We start from the raw sequence: 11599 nt of genomic DNA, 5'->3' as shown, positions 1-11599 counted from the left end.
TTTTCTTGCCCAGCCCTGGCTACAACACCCACCCCAATGTGGATGGCTACTGCTGCCCTCTCATACACACTTAGATGCTCTCCTCCCCTCGCTTGTATCCAACAAACCATGCTGCTTTGCCCTTCCATCTGGATGAGAAAACCCACCTTGATTAGATGAACCTAATTGATTGTAGACTGAATCATTCAGGAAGGAAGAAAGAAAGACAGAGAGGAAGAGATGGAGGCAAAGAAAAAAAGAGGGAGGATAGGTTTATTCTCTTTTAAAATTGCATAGTTTTTTCCTTCAAATGTATTGCTCTATGTCTCCATATACAGTCTACAGACAAGGTATAATCATCCTATATCCCATGTGAGTCATATCAAGCTGGAATTTGTATTTAATGCCAAGCACCACATTAAAGAGCAGGAAGAAGAGGACAACAGGATGGAGGAGGGTACTGGGATTATTTAGCCTGGACATGTATTAAGTGAAGACAAAACCGTCTTCAAGTATTTGAAAGAATATCCTAGGAAAAGGAGAATGGTATAAACTTTTTTTGTAGATTTCAGAAAGGAAAAGTAGTCTCAGTAAAAGAGCCTTGGAACTGAAAATGGGGATCATGAAGATGTTGCTCCTCAGAGTCCTCAGTCAGAGACCAGACAGTCATCTTCCATGTGGTTCAAATACCCCTTGTTCTCAGGTCGCAGGTCATTGCAAGTCTCCTTTAACGTCAATTCTAGAGCTTACATGTTAAGAAAGTATGAAGTGAATCATTGTAGACTAATCTTGGCATATTTGTAACTTCTAGAGGGAGCCAAACTTCCTTAGTAGATGTCAGATCCTGTTTCTACAAATGTGTTGGTTGCTTCACTGATATCCATGACTAGCTCCTGAAATCATTTCCTCTGCAGTCAGCAAAGTCATGAACTTGTTGCCACATGGGGATATTAAGCCTTAGGTGAATTTACGTGACCTACACGTATGTTCAACCCACATTGAAATGGACAAGTGCCCTTTAGTTGGTGATACAGACAGTTTCAAAACAGTTCCTTGATAGTAGCAATGGAAGCAGAGAGATGCCAAACTTTTGCCACAGGTCTTTCTTCTTGACAAATCAAAACATACGCCTGGTTAGAAAAATTCCGAATGCTATAAAAAATACCTTTACAATGTTGCAGCTTTAAAAGCATATTTAAAATATATGAAAATTTCAAGCACCTGCATTTTCATTCATTGACTTACAGGATAAATCAATAATAAAAGCCAGTAACATGATGCAGAATGAATGAACTCAATTTAGTGAGCCAGTCATAACTGAGAAGTCTACACATGCCATATTCACTAACATGTCCAGTCTTTATATTAAAAAAATCTTATTCTTGGAGCTGAGCCTTGCTTTTACTTTATAACATAGTTTGGATAAATATAACATAGCAGCCAAGTACACTCCTATAAATCAGACAGACTTCATAGGTTTTCACCATATGCACTGGGAAAGAAACAGGTTTACCAATTTATTCTGGTAAAGGGTTAGTGGTTGAACTCTGAGAGGAAGCAAGCAATATTAAAGGCACTGGTGTCAAGCCACGCTAGTATTTGAGTCATTAAATGAAGATTTTTTTCTTAAGGTTCATAATTTAAATGAGTCGGCAATGTGATTAGGTAGCATTAAAAATGAGCTTTTAGCTGCTAATAAGCTTCCCCTTGGTTACACAGCCTGTTGTTTTCCCGATGAAAAGAGAAGAAGGAGCTGCATGAGGCACTGTTTGCAATGTATGAATAAGATGACAAATGGGAAGAGGGCGTGGATGTTGATGAAGAAGGTTTGATTAGCAATTGGCAGCACAAAAACTTCTGAATTATTTTGCAAATTTAAAGAAAGGTTACACACGCAGTTGGTGAGCAGAATTATAGACACAAAAATAGAACTATCTGAAGATGCAGACATTTTGTTTTCATGAATGTGATTTGGGTAATTTTGCATCTCTTTATCTTTAATCAAAACTCAAGCTAGGATCTTGATACAAGGCAAATGGAATTTGCTTGCACGGTACTTGGCCACCAAGCAAATGTTGCTAGCATTTCCCCAGGCCATACCAGTCTGGGATAACAGTGGAGTGACAATAAGTAACAGAATGCAAATGATAAGTGAAAAGCTTCACCAGACTGTGAGAACACACGAGATCACATTTACATTAATCCTCAAATCTCTACACACAGAGCCTCCACCTGTTTGACTAGCATAGGGAATTCCAGGCTATTCCAAGTGTTCCTCTTTCGCAAATATTTGCAACCCCCCAAATATTGCATGTCCCTTTGGGATGTCTCAACAATAAATAACAAAAAAAAAGCAACTAGACTCGGCTAAAACAGGAAGAAAAAATATGCAGTAGTAACAAGAAGACCAGAGGAAGTGGAGTTTCATCCCGGGATCACCAGAATCAACGACCCAGGTTCTTTCCATTGCTCGCCCTGCCACTGACGGAAGGCTGCCTTGGTGTACTAGTTTCCCAGGCCCGCCGTAACAAAGGGCCACAGAGCAGGTGGCTTGAAAAAAATGGAAATTTATCCTCTCACTGTTTTGGAGGCTAAAAGTCTAAAATCAAGATGTCGACAGAGCCATGCTCCCTCTACAGAAGAATCCTTCTTTGCCCCTTCCCATCTTACTGCCAGAAATCCTTGATGCTCCTTGGTTGCAGCTGTATCACATAAATTATGCTTCATCCATCACATGATATTCTCCCTGTGTGTCTGTATGTCTGCATTTCCCTCTTCTTATAAGGACACCAGCCATTGGATTAGATCTTACTGTCATCAAACATGACCTCATCTTACTGTGATTATATCCATAAAGAACTTGCTTCCAAATAAGTTTACATTCACAGTTTCTGAGTGGACATCAAGTTTAGGGAGGGGATAACATTCAACACAGTACAACTGGTCTACCACCAGCTTCCTCATATTTGCAAAATGGTTGCTGGTGCAGATGTCACCTTCTCAACACAACTAGATCAGAATCAAGAAAAGAATTGTTTTTATTTAATTTTCTCATTTTCAGAAGGAAGAATGGGTTTTTCCTTCCTAGCAGACATTCCTTCATGTCTCATTTGTAAAAAATGGTTGCCCTTTCTAAACCATTAATTAACTGTGAGAAAAAACAATTTCCATGGTTGGTTTATACTAAACATGTTTCCATTCCTGGGTTATGAAGAGATGAGTCTTCTCCAAAGCACATGACTACCTATTTCTGAACAGAATTAGTGTTCTTTAGCAAAAAAAAAGACACCTGTGACAAAGGAAGAGTTGTAAAATGACTGTTAAGTTGGCAGTAAAAAGAGTGTGCCATATTCAGGCTTTGTTACACATGTAAGAGACTCAATCCTGGTGATGCTTGTCATTAAAAATAAAAAACAATAAATCAGTGAGCAGTTAAAGTTTTCATACTACAATATCAATTCTTTATTAGTCCCAAGAAATTGCCAATTCATCTAAAATCCTCACATTGGCTTGTCTCAATTGTTTCAAGCAGTGGGACCACAAGAGGGTAGTCCAGAGACCAGCCACTATAGAACACACTTGCCTCCACTTTTGCCTCTAATGAAAAACAAAGAAACACAACACTAGTGGTTTTTTCCTTTATTCTATAAAGACTTGACAGTCTGCGACTGACCGGTTCCAGTTAATCATTCCCGTAGGCCTTAGTACAGATCCATACGTTCATGGAAGGGATGGCATTATAGACTACATTTGTCCCCCATCCCCGAAATTCACATGTTGAAGTCTTAACCCTCAGTACCTCAGAATGAGACTGTATTTAAAGATAGGGTGTTTAAAGAGGTACAATGAGGGCATGTGGATGGCTACTAATCCAACATGACTGCTATCCTCATAAGAAGAGATCGGGACACAGATACGCACCTACACAGAGAAAAGACCATGTGAGGACACACTGAGAAGGTAGCCATTTGCAAGCCAAGGAGAGGAGCCTCAGTAGAAACCAAACATGTTCACACCTTGGTCTTGGACTTCTAGCCCCCAGAACTGTAACAAAATAACTTTCAGTTATTTAAGCCACCCAGTCTGTGGTGGTGTGTTATGGCAGCCAAAGCAGACTAATTTCAGGAGCTGAGTGACTGAGGATTCACACCATCCATGTGCACTTAAGGGATAACTCACAGGAAGGTCACTGAAATTCTACAGTTTTCATATTTTTAGTGAATCTTATCTTTAACACACATGTATACCCACACACACAAATACACACAACCATTCTTTCAAAAATGAGCCCAGACACCAGAAAGGCAGGTTCAGAACAGTTCTGAATATCTGTTTTACGTCACTCACCTAAGTGGTTGCCCCTCTTTGAATTCCTTCTCAGTTACTTTAATGACTCCTCATTGCCAGAATTGCCCGGGCCATCTTCCTCGTGAATACACTGCTCCCTGACCACTGTGCTGACAACAGGCATCCTGAGGGCATGGTACATGGTTGTTAAGCACGCACGTTCTGGAGTCAGATTCCCTGCGTTTGAATCTCTGCTCTTCTATGTATCACTTTGGGCAGTATACTTAAGGCCTCTTTGTCCCTTCCACATCATCTATAAAATTAAGGGTACCTACCTCATGGACATGTTAGGATCGAATGTATAAACACATAGGAAGTGTTTAGTAAATGGAAGCTAGAAATAATAGTGGCAATGCCCTGGCCAGTTGAAGCTGCTCTGCACTGAAGAGTGGAGGCAGCAGGTCAGAAAGATAGAATGACCCTCTCTGTCCCTTTTTCACCTTGATCCCAAAGCAGCATTGTCCATGCCCTGAGCTTTCATGATTCTCTCTCTCATTATTTTCTTTTATTCACCTCTCTCTCTCTCTCTCTTTATTTCTCTACTTATCTCTCTCTAGCTCAAAACCAATTCCTAGCATCTAGTGGGGAAAGGAAGCAGATGCGTGTTTATTTAGACTTTCATCTGGTTCAAAAGAAAGTTACTGACCACCCACAACAAGCAATGAGCCGTGAACTGCGGTGCATTTACAGTGAGCAAACAGACATGTTCCCTGTCATCATAGAGTTTACAATCTAGCAGAAGTTATGGACAATTATAGTATTTTCAAATGTGAGGAGAACTACAAAGAAATACAAAGTTCTGTGGGTCTACAGGAGGAGGAATAATCTGCTCCCTGACCTGAGATTTTTCTGTCAATTAACTAAGTTATGATGGGGAGGGAGGGAGGGAGGGAGAATACTCAAGGTAGAGGCAAAGTAAGAGCGAAGGTCTTGAGACAATATAAAGGATGACACATTTGCAAAAATGAAATATGGCTAATATGTCTAAGCATAGAGCTTGAGTGCCAAAAGAAGTTCAATAAGGCTGCAGAATTCAGCAGGGCCCTGATCCCACGTGCCTATAAGTCACGTTAAGTATTTTCATGTTTATCTCAAGGCAAATTAAGGGTATTGTGCAACAGGGCAACATAATCAAATATGGGCTTTTAAAAGGTCCCTTTGGCTGCCATATAGGTAATGGGTTGCGGGACTGATGGGGAGGAGGCAGCACTGTTTGCAGGAAGGCCAGTTATGAGGCTGTAAGAATAGTTGAGATGTCAGGTGGTTAGGATTAGGACAGTTGTAGGGAAGCAAACGGATGGATTTTAGATAAATCAACGTATTTTGGTGACTGAATAACTTCTAGATTTATGATTTGAGCACTGTTTGGATGGTGTTGCCATTTACCAAGGAAAGCAGGATAAACAAAAGAATGGAGCAGAATTAAAGATGATGAGTACAGTTGGGCATATGCAGTCATCAAGGTGCTTGGCAGATGGTCAGATGGAATATTGCAGAAAACAGTTGTATATGTAAGTCTGGAGCTCAGAAAAGTGTTTTGAACTAAAAGTCAGGATTTGAGAGTATTTGGCATGGGAGAAACACCTACCACCTATGAAAATGTAGTCTAGGTAGAGAATTTAGTACAATCTTAAATAGTTGCTGTGAAGATTAAAATTAAATCACAAAATGCACTTGGCTTAATGTTGGCTATACAATTAAATACCATTCAACAGTGGGTTGTTGTTATTTACATTTATATTCACACAAACTCATGAGGTTCGTACTAATGTCATTTCCACTTTACAGATTAAGAAATGGAAGCATAGAGAGGTTAACTTATTTGCTAGAATCACCCAATTAGTATAATTTAGAGCTAGAATTTAGTCCTATGTCCATGTCTGTCTAAATCCAGAGCCCATACGCCAAGCCCCCTTCCTTTTCTTTTACTCCCAAATAATTCAAATCAATTTATTATCATCACAATATTCCTTTGAATATCGAGTTTTCCTTGAAAAGAGCCCGGCTAATACACAATCTGGTCATTCAGAAAATGCCACCCTCTGTGATGTTGCCATTGGAAAATTATACTCAATAGGTAAAGAGTTTTAAAAAAAATGTAGGAATTTCCCATTAACCAAGACACTAGTATGCAAAACTCCATGTGTTTTTAGCAAAATATGACAACTTTTATTACCCTAAAATCCAGCCAAAGTGTCAAATATCATTGGTTTGAAAAGCATGCTTGATTTAAAATGGAAGAATCAGCTCTTGAAACAAAGAGAAAAATGAGTTACATCTTTGGAATATTCATTTGGAGGCTCATCGAGGGAGCTCCTGAAGGGCTCGTGTGTCTTATGCATTTTCATTCACACTGAGTGGAGCTTAGCCCTGCATTGTCATTTGCAAGGTGCTTGTTTGAGTTATCAGGAGCTGAATTATGAGAGCAACTCCATCTTTTAAGTGTTATTGCTCTTTCTGTCTGGCTCTTCACTCCTCTTCCCAGCCTCTGCTAAGGTACTTCAGTGGCTATAATGAAGTGAATCCAAATTACTAGTTTGAGACTAGCAAGAGACCTGACATGCACACCAAATATTCTTTTAACATTTCACTGAACTAATCATCCTAAAGGATTTACTCTGTCTTTCATAAGCTCTTACTCGGCTTTGATATTTTTTCTCTTAATGTATCCTGGTGGTTTAGCTCAAGGAAGTTTTAAAATTTCAACCTGAATCCTTCAGTGAAGTTGTCACAAAGAAGTTTTTTGGTTAATATATATAGTTGATGATTTTAAACTTATAAAAAATAACAAGATTGATCAGGCAAGTCTTAACAAGACCCTACGTTTATATACACATACAAAATATACATAGTGTGTTTGCTGTGACTAGTTACTAAACTCTGACTAACATGCATAGCAGGAAAACGATGCTTTAGGTTTCAATGTACTCTTCTGTGGTAAAGAACGTTACATCAGTTCACATGAAATTTCCTTAAGACATTGGATAATAGAAATCATATTTCAATTTTTTTAAAGAGCTTTAAGGATTACAGAAGAGGGACAAATTGAGGAGAAATGTTAGCATTTTATGGGATCAACTATATGTCATTGCCACTGTCATCCTTAACTCCTCAACTGATTCAAAACTTTTGAAAGATTGAGACTAGTCAACCAAGGAGATCAGCCCATTGCCTTTACAGTGATAAAGCCTAAATTGTATGACATGACTTGGTCTAAGTCGATGGGCTTGCCCAAAATGTAGTCATGAAGGAATATTCTCGTCTATGCAGTGGGCAGTGTGTGTTTCCACAACACAGGCAGTTTCCAAAGACAAAAGCAAGAGAGCAAGCCTTTGAACTAAGCAAGCGTAATTCCTTCTTTCAACCTGACCATTCATTTCTAGAAGGGGAAGGAAAGAGGAAGCAAAGTGGAGTCAGTAGAACTACTCAGATGGTGCTCTCTCCACCTGGAGGCATGAGGAAAGGCAAATGAATGCGCCTGTTTACGAAGAGTTCAGGTCAGGATTTACAGAGCAGATTGTCACAGTCTTCTGTGTCTGCTAGTAAACAGGCATTGGTCCTCAGTTAAAATGAAGAATATTCTGAATAGAGACCTCACTCAAGTTAGAGTCCTGCTGAAAATATGACTCAACTGCTAGGAAGCCTGAAGAGCTGTTGTTAAATTTCACACTCTGGTAAGAATTACAAGTTCCTTAGTGCTCAACATGCCATCCCTTGTTCAACAACAGGTGTCCATCCTGCTATGACCAGTGGAATTAGATCTCCATGGATGCCTCCGTCTCCATCCAGACCCTGGAAATCTTTTCATGAAACAAAAGATGTCAGCCAAATTTGCTGCTGAGCACCGACTCCACATTCTTTTGGCTACAAGTTTTTGCTGTCTGGGATCTAGGAAACAGGAGCCAGGTATGCTGTTACTAGTAAAACTGAGACTGTATGGTATGTTTTACATAAATTTCAGAAAGCTATTGGCTAGAAAATGATGGCCACATGGTTCCCCTTCCAAATACATTCTGCTCAGTGTGATTATTATAAAAAGATATTCAATCTCAAATGACAGAATCGGTAATTATATTTCTCATTTTTAGAGCATTCACACTGCGGTCACCTGGAAGCTTTGTATCTTCGGATATACAAGTGCGTTCTCGTCTCAGAGTTGCCACTTCCTGGTTGAAAAGTGAACTCAGTTACAGTGGTAAATGTTTAATGTTTGCCCTTGTGCAACAAGAATTCAGTGTTAGTATTGCAGCTTATCATGAATTCTAATAATTGTATACTTCAATAGTAATCCCAAAGAAATGTGGTCCAACAACAAGGAAAAAACTGTTCACTTCATCATTTTGATTTGCTGATATTTAACATACCTCCCAACCAGAAGAGAATCATACAAATTTGTTACATGTGTGTATATATAAGATTATATGCTTTAACACTGTACTGTATGTATTGACTCTTAACTGAAGGACATGGCTTTTTATCTTTCATCCTCTTTTCTTTGTGTACAGTGCCTCCTGCCTCTCCCACCCCTCAGTGACCCGGCACATACATATCTCGCTGGAAATGAAGACGATGGAGGTCCTTACCTAAAAATTTAACCGAGCCCTAACACGTGGTAATTGACTCTTTCCACTAGGAAGTCATGTAGATCAGGGCTAGCAAATAAGAGTTATATGATATAAAGATGCACTCTGATTCACTTTAGTTTGCTCTAAATTTTCATTAAATGTTAATACTGCCATGCAACTTTGTGTTGTGGTATTGTGAAGGAAAACAAAGGATGAGCCCATATGAAAGGAATGAATCATGCTCCAATGTCACCATCATCCTCCACTGAAGGCCTGAAGATACGGCACAGTCTCACCAAGATAAGGTTGGAATTCTTCAAACCTTTATAAACGTGATTAGAAACACGTGGTGGGTGGGAAGGAACATAAAATTTAGAGGAGAGGTCTTCAAGTGAAAAATGAAAAATACAATGTAAGACAAGTTTCTTTTCCCATATAAGCTAGAGAAAATAACGCTTTAAAGAGAAGAGAAAACCAGCACTTAGCTATAGAAATATTATTATGATACAAATATATAATATACATGACATATTCACCCAACAGTAGCTATTTAGAGTACAGTTCTAGGGGTTTGGGATAGTTTGGTGAATGAAATAGACAAAGCCTGTCAACACACAACAAAGAGAAAAGGCCCAGTCTATTGATCACTGTGTGAAATTTGTCTGAAACAGAAGTCGAACCATGTCATCAGAACTCAACAGCTTCCTGGCCCTTCTGAAGTGAAATAGAGGATCTCAAAGAGTGAAGATATTATTACTTCCACGGAAGAGCCTTCTCTGGGGAACTTGAACAGAAGAAAAGTCTTCTCATGGAGAGTGTGACCATAGATCCCCGTCGGCACACAATAGTCCTGTTTTTCATCTCTTTTCCAATCAGTGTCACAAGTACCACTTCCACTCTCAGTAGACTCTTGGTTTGAATGGCAAATGATATGGTCACTTTAAATGCAACCCTATACCTGTGATGAGGCTAAAAAGTGTCTCAATGCCCTGGACAAACTTTGAAGTCCAAGACTGCAGGTTTGGCCACTGCCTCAGACAAAGATGGGACCTTCTTTGGCCCAAGAGACAATCTGACTCCAAAAAAGTCAATAGCCTGTTTCTCCATCATGTACTTCTGTCAGAAGTCCAAGATTGATTTCTGAATCTGCCCCAGGGAGCAGGAAAATTGTCTTGCCCTAGCCACACTTAAACCCAGGTGCAGAATGCTAATTGACAGCAATGACTAGGGGACTGGAAAAAAGTATCTCTCAAATTTAGATTGCTGTCTGACAGTCAGGCTCCAGAAAACCAGAACGTTGTCATTTGAGAATACCAGAGTCTAAGTTAAGGTGGGAATAGAGGGTTATTTACTATTTCACTTATTTGCTTGTTCATACAACATTTATTAAATATTACCACGCACAAGGGTAAACTGGTCTTCAAATAGAACAATGTCAGCACAGTTTTTGACTTTATCATAATCTTCATTCCTTACTGGGAAATTAAAGGATTTCGTTGGAGGAAAGAGAAGTGCAATTCTAGGAATTACATAGTTTGAAACTTTAAACAAGAAATATTTTGGTCTTATCCCTCATATTTTTGAGGACTACGTTACACAAATTCTATATGTACACATAGAAAGGATGTAATCAAATTTTCTATGTGCTCACAGAGACAGACTAAGAAAATAAAGTTTGATAGAAACTATACAAGTGTTTCTAAGGAAACTACAAAGAAGGTAAGAGAGATTTTGTTACTATCTTGTTTGAGAACCAGGGTTTTGAGTATTCACAAATATAAAGGAAGAGTTCACCAAACTTGTGATCCTATTTTTCATCATGTAAATACTGTTTCAATTTCCCACTGATGAAACAGTATCAACCTTCCTATTAGAGTGTATTTTATTGGCGAACACTGAATATGCACTTGGCGAATGGTTGTTACACGCAGACAATAAACAAAACTTGGCATCCACAGAAGCATGTGAGATTCTGAAAACCCTTTGCGGAGCATATCTTCCTAATAGTGCCCATTATCTACAGCGCGTTTGACTTCACACACATCAGCATATTCGCTTTACAGCCCTCTTTGTAAACACAAATTCCACTTTGCAAACTTTCAATTCACATTTTTATTTGTGCATCAAACACATCAAAGAACAAAAGATCTGTGGGAAAATTATGCACCGCCACATAACTCCTTTTGTCAGAGCAGAGAGCCTGAAGAAGTCTCCTTAGAGTCTTTTATTCAAAGCTTTGCTTCTAAAATGAGTTATACCTCCCACTTCCTCTTCATCTTTTATTGTCACCTACTTGGCGGTTCATCTTCTTATTTGTTCTTTTCTAAATTCTGACATAAGGAAAAAGGCAAAAAAAAGAGAAAATCTATTAGAAATGTGGAAAGACTATTATGGGACAATATAAATAATTAATAATAAAGGAAGCGATGAAAAAATATTGCACTATTACCGATTGATATAGTTAATCTGTCAACATGAGTAAACCTCCTGAAATGTAGTCAGTCTGTCCATACATGAGGTAAGGACAAATTTGTCTAGGAAACAAGATAATATGAAAAGCATAAGCTTAAAGCAATCAGAACTGATGGAAAGGGCTAATGAGAAAATTGATCTGTTTTCACGTAGGGAAAGTGGAAATAATTTCTTGCACATTACGCAAAGCAAGTCTTCGTAATTAGATTTGACACTAATACAGGTACAACATCATT

Source organism: Equus przewalskii, chromosome 9 (assembly GCF_037783145.1).
Source record: "Equus przewalskii isolate Varuska chromosome 9, EquPr2, whole genome shotgun sequence".
Lineage (NCBI taxonomy): Eukaryota > Metazoa > Chordata > Mammalia > Perissodactyla > Equidae > Equus > Equus przewalskii.
Note: the sequence above shows the minus strand (reverse complement) of the source record.